This window comes from Eublepharis macularius, chromosome 6 (genome assembly GCF_028583425.1).
Source record: "Eublepharis macularius isolate TG4126 chromosome 6, MPM_Emac_v1.0, whole genome shotgun sequence".
NCBI lineage: Eukaryota > Metazoa > Chordata > Lepidosauria > Squamata > Eublepharidae > Eublepharis > Eublepharis macularius.
In genome coordinates this window covers 59,694,961-59,704,603 of record NC_072795.1, presented here as the reverse complement: position 1 = coordinate 59,704,603, position 9,643 = coordinate 59,694,961, and the positions used below count along the sequence as shown (strand labels likewise).

At 39.4% G+C, this 9,643-nt stretch overlaps 1 pseudogene; it reads right to left on the bottom strand.

Moving 5' to 3' along the window:
* Window positions 1–385: 385 nt before the first annotated feature.
* Window positions 386–9,271, bottom strand: LOC129332673 (uncharacterized protein K02A2.6-like; annotated as a pseudogene).
* Between the last annotated feature and the right edge of the window lie 372 nt (window positions 9,272–9,643).

Below are 9,643 nucleotides of genomic sequence, written 5' to 3'. Positions count from 1 at the left end.
GACCATTCTCATATCCATACTTTTGTGATCGCTCTGTGGTAACGTAATAAATTGCTGTACTCACTGGAGCTGCTGAATGTAACACTCTGCTTTATTCTCAACCAACAACAAACTAGGAAACTTGGCAAGAGAACAGTCTAGAGGGTGGAGTTTTCCTTTATCCCGTAATCAGGTTTCAGTTAACTCTTTACTATCCATTTTACCACATCCCTCCTCCTTTACATTTTACATTAGTAATCACCTGAATATAGTCTTTCAAATACCCAGGAAGTCTTCTTGCTCTCACTAGATAGTGGTGTGCTTCCACTGCATCATTATCCTGAGTCTGGAAAGGTCAGTTTCTGCAGAAGCTTCCCTAATTGGTGACTTGGAAGGGGGCATCAAATTACAGTGGGCATCGGTCTATGAACAGTGGGTATCTGTCTCTGAAATGCCACAAGGTTTTCTGGGCATTTCTGTTCCCCTCCCTCTTTTTCTGACACTTGCACATAAATTCTTCTGCAGATGTGGTCTTGATGCTGCCTGATGACTCGGCCATCAGGTAAACCAGTCTTAATAGATAGAGGCCCCACTGTGCTTGAATCCTACTAGGGATCCAGATGCGTTGAGAGGTACTAAAACTCTTAGTATAGAACTGATCCTGTACTCTCGAGTCTCTATCTTTAGCATGGTAATAATCGTTACTTTTTTCAAAAATCTGTTTCCTTTGCACTTCCTCTTCTATTTTGGGACACATTAAATCCAAGTGGGGCCGTGCCTGTCTTCCCCTCAACAACTGGTCTGGACTCACCCCTGTGGTGGTCTGGGGGGGGTGATTCTATATTTCAAGAGAAATTGAGCCAGCCTGATCTTCAAAGTCCCAGTAGTCATCTTTTTCATTTCTCCTTTGAAAGTTCTGATGGCTCTCTCTACTAAGCCATTTGAAGCTGGATGATAGGGGGATGTTTGAATGTGTTTAATTCCATTCTTCTGCAGGAACTCCTTAAATTCCTGGCTGGCAAAATTTGGTCCATTATCTGTGACTAGTACCACTGGAAGTCCATGACAAGCAAAGGTCTGTCGAAGTCTGTCACATGTTAGAGCTGAGGTTGTGGAGTCCATTGGGTGAACTTCCATCCACTTGGAATGGGCATCTATTATTTATTATAATCAAAAACATCTTCTAGAGAAAAGATCCTGCAAAATCTAGATGTATCTGAAACCAAGGATTTCCAGGCCACTCCCACAGATGTAAAGATTCCAGTGCTGGTGTCTGCTGGTGTGGTCGACATCGGACACAGGCTTGCAATCCTGTTCTAAATCTTCATCTAAATGTGCCCGCCAGATGTAGCTGCGAGCTAAAGTCTTCATATGAGACATCCCAGGATGGGCTTCATGCAGTTCTTGTAGAACCTGCTCTCTTCCTTGGGGGGGGGATCATAACCCTAATATTCCATAATATGCACCCATTTTATGCACTTAATTCATCCCTTCTGCTCCAATAGGGACAAATTGCTACTCCTAGATTCTGTGGGGACCAGTTGTGCAGAATGAACTGTGTCACTTGAGACTGAATTGGATCCTGCTGGGTCCAGACTCAGATCTGAGAAGCTTTTACTAGTGTTTGATTAAGATGCTTCATTAAGAATACCACTTCCTCAGGGGTGCTCCTAGTATTGGTAATCCACTCAGGGCATCTGCATTTCCATGTTGGTTACCAGCTCTGTAGATTATTGGTACACTTCTAGTATCAGGGCCCAACGATGTAAGCGGGCAGTTGCCATAGTGGACACAGCTTTGTTTTCATTAGAGTTTAATGAAATGGCGTATGATCTGTGACAATTGTGAATTGTTTCCCATACAGATACTGATGGATTTTTTTTATGCCAAAGGAGGCCATCTTTCTCCACTTGCAAATATCCTTGCTCTGCTTTATTGAGTGACCTTTTTTTTTTTTTTTTTGAAAATTTTTTTATTGGGTTAGAATCCGTTATTTTTACATTACATTCAATTTTCCCCAAATTTTTCATTTCTAACCCCCTCCCATTCCCCCCCTTTTGTTGACTTCCAACAGCTTTCCCACCCTTTGTCCCTTTTCCCTTACTTCTATTAAATTCCTCTATCTAAAACAGATATACATTCTCCATTATATTAAGCAGTACATCCTTAACTACTTTTCTTGTTATATACCCAAACTGTAAGTCTTTGTTTCCATCTTGGATAAACAATTTATCCCATTTTCCAATTTTAAATATTTCTATGTATCATAAACCTATATATCATAAACCATAAAAATCTTACATTTAAATCAAACAATTTGACTTATTCTCTATATATTACTCATTCTATCTTTTTATGGTAATTCTATATAGCTCATCCCATAATCAATCAATTTGACACTTCTGTACATTCAGTTTGGTGCATTATATGAATCTTATCAAAGAAAGAAAATATTGTTGGTTACTCAATCCGCTTTATTGAGTGACCTTGAAGCATATGCTAGAGGCTGTTCTTCTTTACTTCCCATGTTGTATGACAATACAGCCTCCACACCATAAGATGAAGCATCACAAGACAAGATCATTTCCTTTGTAGGGTCAAAATGGACCAGCTGATCTGAAGACTTCAGCAGCTTTTAGATTTTTGAAAGGCTTCTTCTTGCCCCTGTCCCCAGCACCAGACAGTCTTTTTTCTCAAAAGGAAATGTAAGGGTTCCAAGAGGGCTGAGAGGTTTGGAAGGAATCGATGATAATCATTCAACGTCCCCAAATATGTTCTGAGTTCTGTTGTATTTTGTGGTTCTGGGGCCTTTTCAGTAGTTATTACTTTATCATCCAGAGGCTGCACCCCTTCTTTGTTGATTTTATATCCCAAATACTGTTCTTCAGGCTTCATAAAAAAGCATTTGTTCTGTCTTAAGCACAGGCTGGATTCCTCTAATCTTTGAAGTACTCACTCAAGTTGTTTATTGTCTGGGCCAGTGATAAACGTATCATCAATTCTAACAACTACACTAGGAAATCTCCTTCAGCAAATGTTCCATAACTCTCTGAAATATGCCAGGGGCTGAGGAAATGCCATAGGGTAGTCTGTTGTATTGGTACAAGCCTTTATGAATATTTATGGTGGTGAATTTCTTGCAATCCTCTTCCAGTTCAATTTTTTGGTAGGCTTGGGACATGTCCAACTTGGTAAAATGTTGACCTTCTCCCAACACAGCCAGTGGGTTCTTGGTACGTGGAATTGGGTAGTTGTCTAATTTTGAGGCTTGATTTACCATAACTTTATAGTCCCTACAAATGCGAATGATTTTATCTGGTTTGGCTACAGTAACTATAGGAGTTGCCCACTCTGAAAACTGCACAGGAGAGATGATGCCTTCCTTCTCCAGCCTGTCCAGTTCTGCCTCAATCTTGTCCTGGTTAGCATATGGAACTGGCCTAGCTTTAAAATATTTTGGCTGAGTCCCCTCCTTTATATATAGCCTTGCTTTAACACCTTTTAATGTCCCCAGTCCTTCTTGGAACACTGCTGGATGAGCGCTCAGGACTTTTTGTACTGCTGGCATTCCCTTCAAGTCCAATTGACGTATTTCTTCCCAGTCTAATCTCAGTTCTTTTAATCAGTTCCTGTCCAGTAAATTTGGTCTATCACCCTTTATTACTATGGCATGTAAATCTCGCCATTGCCCTTTATAATTCACAGGGATCCACACTGACCCTACTACTGGAATATTTTCCCCAGAGTATGTCTGCAAATTTACTTTTGCATTTTCCAAGGCCTTGGAGTCTACTTTACTCTGTTGATAAGTCTTTTCATTAATCATGGTCACTGAAGCCCCTGTATCTATCTCCATGCGTACAGTTTCATTATTCAGTTCCACAGTGACTGTATAGGGTTCTACTCTTTTTGCCTTTATAGAATACATTGTGTGGACAGGCCTTCTTCCCTCTCTGCCTCTTCCAAATAGCAAGCTTCCGGCTTCTTTCCTTTGTCTTTAGGATCTCTCTCTCTAAGCCTTGTTGTACTCTATCATAACTGCCTCTACATTGATCTGGGCCTCTAAAGATCTGGTGGTATGGACTAAAGATGTGGAAGTAATGCCTAAAGTAGGCTCAGATCATAACCCAGTAATGTGGAAATTTGGGAAAGGCACCAAAAGACGAGGATGGAGGATAAATGAAGATTTGCTGCAATTAGAAGATAATATAGTGCTACTACAAAGACAGACCAAATTCTTTATACAATACAATTTAAATAAAGATGTTTCAACTGACAAAATTTGGGACACCTACAAAGCAGTGATTAGAGGAACTTTAATGGATTTAAATGCAAGAGACAAGAGGAGAAAAGAAGAAAAAAGGCAAGAAATTATGGAAAAGATAAAGGCCAAGGAGTTACAATTAAAGAAAAAACCAGGGAAGAAGAAGTTGTATCAAGAAATAAAAATTTTGCAAGATCAATTGAGAGTAATGAATAATAAAGAATTAGAGTGGGAATTGAAAAAATTGAATCAAAAGTCATTTGAAGGTGCGAATAAACCTGGGAAATATTTTGTGTGGCAGCTGAAAAAGAAAAGGGAGAAAAAAGTAATAACCAAGATTCAAGAAGATGGCAAGACGTTAACAGATCAATTGGCTATTAGCAGAGCTTTTTTTAAGTATTATGCAAAACTGTATCAAAGAAAAGAAGTGAATTTGGATACTATTGATCAATATTTGAACAAGATCAATTTACCAATATTATCAGGAAAATGGAAGGAAAAGTTGAATGCAGAAATAACGGAGATGGAAATAAAAGAGGCTATTCGGACGACTAAGTTAGGGAAGGCACCAGGCCCAGATGGAATTAGGGCTAGGTTCTACAAATTATTGGAAAATGAACTGGCACCTTTTTTGAAAGTGATAATGAATGAAATTTTAAAAGGACAAAAGATACCAGAGTCTTGGAACGAGGCCAATATATCATTGGCCCTTTTCGCACTTACAGTTTAAACCACCATTTATGAGCATCCGCCCCGATCACAGTGGCTTCGGCATTGCACCTGTTCATTTCACACTGTCCACTGCAATTTCGATTTGGTGTCTGTGCTTCATTTCAAAACATCGGTGCAATTTTGGGCTTTTGGGGCCTTGCAATTCATGTCACACTTTTTTTTAAAAAATTGAGCATGCATAGTAACGTTGCAATGTTGGAACCCTTCCCCCCTTTTGCTGATTGGGCTGTCCCCTGCCCACTGGAGAGGCAATTGGTGGCAGAGTTCTGGGGGAAAACATGTAGCACTCTCATTTATTTAAATCAAGCCAGGAAAGGGTTAAAATGCTGCCGATTCATCTCCTCCCAGGAAGCAGAGGCTTGTTTCCAAAGGGCTGTGCAAAATGCTTGGGTTTTTTTCCCCTCTTTGGCAAAGTCTGAAACATGCCTGGGAGGGAGGGAAAAGCAGCCATTTAATCCTTTCCTGGTTTTTAAAGCCAGGAAGAAAGTGCAGGAACATTACAACCGTTGCAACCCATTCTTGTCTTTAAAAAAAAAAAGAATGTGTGTGCATACCCTAAGGGAGGAAGGAGAAAGCAGCTATTTAACACTTTCCTTGCAGGGAATTAGCAGCAAGCTTAGGAATCATTCCTTGCTTTTGAAAAAAAAATAAAAGAGCATGCATACCGGGAGGAAGGAAACCAACGAAGAAGCAGCCTTATGACCCTCAGCTCGCTTTACTAAAAAAAAATGGTGGACAAGGAGTTCAGAGAGCTGAGGAGGGTGGGAGTGGTTAATTCTGCACAAACCAATCAGCTCCCAGGGAAAAGGAGAGGTGGGGAGAGAAGCAAAAAGGGGGCAAAAGTGTTCACATTAGCAAAATGCGGGCCAGCTGCCAGTCGGCAGCGAACTTAAAAAAACATCAGGGTATGTCAGCAGGGGGGAAAATCGGGGATACAGCAGACAAAAAGCGGGACTGCATCCCATGACTGCTTTTAAGTGTGAAAACCTTGCAAACATGGGATGTGGAACAGGTACAAACGCGCTCTAAAAACCGAGTGCGAAATGTACCATAATGTTCAGCCAAAACCTTTTGCAAATCTGTTAAACTTTTGTCTCCAGGCTTCTCAGGATGCAACAGGCCTTGCATGAGTGCATAGGTTTTGCTCCCACAGACACTGAGAATTATTGCTTTCTGTTTAGCTGCATCTGTGATCTCATTTGCCTGAAAATAGTGGCCCAGTCTTTCAATATATTGCTGCCAACCTTATTCTTCAAGATTAAACTCCTCAATTTTTCCATATGAGGACATGCTTAGAATCCCACCTCATTGCCAATTTTGTGATCACTCTATTTCATTTTATAACAGGGCGTCATTTAATCTCCATCTAAAAAGACCCACTTTCCTCTTATAGGTCATAACCACAGGTTTATGATCTGAAAAAGTCTTAGGTAAAATCCTTACTTCAGAAATCTTGGTGGCCAAGTCTCTTGATTTCAAAATCATGTCTATTTCTTGAAAAGGATCTATATCTTTCTGGAAAATATATATAGTCTCTTCTATAACCATTTTTCTGTCTCCACAAATCATCAAGTCCTAAATTATCCATCAAATCAAATAAGTTATTTTGTAGTTTACCCTGGAGAAATTCAGTAAGTTTCTCAGAGCTCCTATTTATTCTTGGAGCAATCACTCCATTCCAATACCCCATCAAACACCAACTTTCATAAGATAGGTGTGTTAAGGACCCTATTAGCAACTGCCTGTATTCAAACATTCTCTGTTGTGGCTTCTCTTTTGTGAATGGCCTGCTGGAGAAAAGAAGGAAGGTTTTCACACTTCATTTATTCCACAGAATGTGTAAAACGGAATTGTTCAGGGGAGCAATTTTATAAAGGAAAGAGGATTGTAGTAAAATAGAATGAGACAGGAGCTGTAGTTTATGACACTATCGTATGCATTATCTTGTTCTTCCTGCATTGTTTTCTAATTTCTGTAATCCAGTTTATGTATTTCTTATACATCATGTCTTGTTCTGTTTTTAGTTCGTTTTCTAATTTGGTAATCCAGTCTTTTTACGCTGCTTATTGTATGTCTTACACTCTGCCCATTTCATTTTTAAAAATGTTCTAATCTGCTTTGAGTCTCAGTGAGAAAGATGGACCATAAAGGTGGACTATAAAGTAAGCAAGCAAGTAAATAAATGAATAAGGTAAGTTGGAAAGATGCCTATAACTGGCCACATCATCTTTATCCAATGAAGGCTTTTAAATTACAGGTTTAATAACTGCTTCCTTCATACTTTTTCAGATACACTTCCTCACTTCCAGTAAGGAGTTAATAATGTTTATAAGGGGTACTAACATGTTTCCAGGGAATGTTTTAAAGTAAAGTATATTTTGTGTTCAAATCAGCCCATTGGACTAGTCAGCAGATTAGCCCCCAAAACATTTATAGTGGACCAGATTGTCATAACATTCTTAAGTGATGCAGTTGGAGAAAAGGAAACGGCCACATTCTATCATTTATATCTTAAACAGATGTGCTATGTTTTCTTCTTGTATAGCTTGATTCTGTTGCCTCTTATAGCTGTAGCAACTTGCAGCATGAGCAGAGGCCTGACCACAACAGCCGATGTGGCATCCTGTGTCAAACACTCTTCTGGTTTGTTTACCTCTAAAAGTACAGAGAAATCTCTTCGTTAGGCAATGCTGCAGCATCAGGCAGGCACTGTGGGGCTGCTGAAGAACTTAGAAAAGTAAAAGGGGTCCAGGAGTTGCCACACCACTTCCCAATACAAGCATTCTTTGTGGTGATACCTAAAACTACGTAGGACTTTTGCCTGCATTGGTAAAAGAGGGGGAGCCGTTCCATTACTGGAATAAAAAAAAAAACAGGAGTCTTTCAGTAGTTTTGTTATAAAATTAAGTTTGAAATGTATGTTTTTTACATATAGTGAATAGGCTATTTCCACAGGTGCAGGAACAGAACAATTTGATGTTCATATTTTGATATAATCCTGGAGTGACTTTTAAAACACACAGACAAGTTAACCAGTTTTCACACTGACAATTAATTTAGGGCTGCTGCTGATAGTTTGTCACATATTTAGCTCCAAGTCAATAAGGATACTTACAATGCAATCCTAAACAGAGGTTACATCATTCTAAGTAAATTGGAGTCAATGGGCTTAGAAGGCTGTGATTCTATAAAGGACTGCACTGTCAATTTACAAAGAGGTTACCTGTTACTGACATGAAGTCTCTGCACCCTTCTTTATTTTAAAATCAGGGGATTTCTAATTAACTGTCCACACTTTCTTATGAATTTCAGACAATATAACAAAATCATGAGATTGGACTCTTCTGTGGATTTAGACCACAATATTTGAATAACTCATGGAAAAATAAATAATCTCAAAGAAAAAGAGTTTATTCAGAAAAAAAACAGTGCTTATTGTGCCTTCAAATCCCTATCTCCCCTCCCAATTTATTATCCACCCCAACCCTCCAGCAGCTAGGTTAATCCAGTTCTTTCTCTTTTGGATAACTTTCCCTTTTTCTGTGATCTATACAGCAACAATGGTTGTTGTGGGTTTTCCGGGCTGTATTGCCGTGGTCTTGGCATTGTAGTTCCTGACGTTTCGCCAGCAGCTATCACTGTGACACTGAGAGATCTCTGTCTTTTGGTGCTACACCTCTGAAGATGCCAGCCACAGCTGCTGGCGAAACATCAGGAACTACAATGCCAAGACCACGGCAATACAGCCCGGAAAACCCACAACAACCATCGTTCTCCGGCCGTGAAAGCCTTCGACAATATACAGCAACAGCTTGCATATCAAGAGGCAAAACTACTATGCATCTGGAATTCACCATGACACAAACCAAAATGTGTATTTGTCTTTGACAAGGAAAAGACAAGAGAATCTGTTTGTTGGTGGCGGTGAAGATTCCGTCCAGCATACACACACCAACTGGGTGATGCAAATTGTATGGAGAAAAGTTTGTTTGTCGTGGTTACATTGACCCTTTGAAAAAGTGATTATTACGAAACAGGGTTATAATGCTGGCGAATGCCCATTAGGCTCCACCCACTCTGATTCAATTTCAGAAACGGCTGCAACGTTGCTTCTCTTGGTAAAGGCTTTGTTGATTCATTCGCCGATTTAAGGAACAGTCACAACGTTGTTCCTTTTGGTACAACCCGACATCACATATTCATTAACTATCTGGACTGAAGAAGAAACAACTTTAAATTGTGGAACTGATTACTTACTTACCTGTTGAATTTCTCCAGCAGTGTTTGATTGTTCATCTCTCTAAGGATGTATTTTGTGTGACATATTTATCAATTGTATTTATAGGATTTATAATATTTATTATTGTGTTTGCACTGTTGAGCACTTTAAAAAATTAGAAAAATATATTAAATTATTTTTTAACCATGAGACTATATACGTTTCCTCTTTATCCTCCGTCAGGTAATTGCCCTCTTTTGTTTTGGCTTAGTATACAGCAGCTTCATATGTTCACGTGACACTTCTACTGTGAACAAAATACGTTTAATAAGGCCCAGAAAACCAGTGAGCCAGTGCAGTTGGTATTGCACAGGTTTTATATGCTCAGTGTGGCAGGTCTCTGTTAGCTTTTGGGCCACCACATTTAATCTAGAATATTTATATGCTAT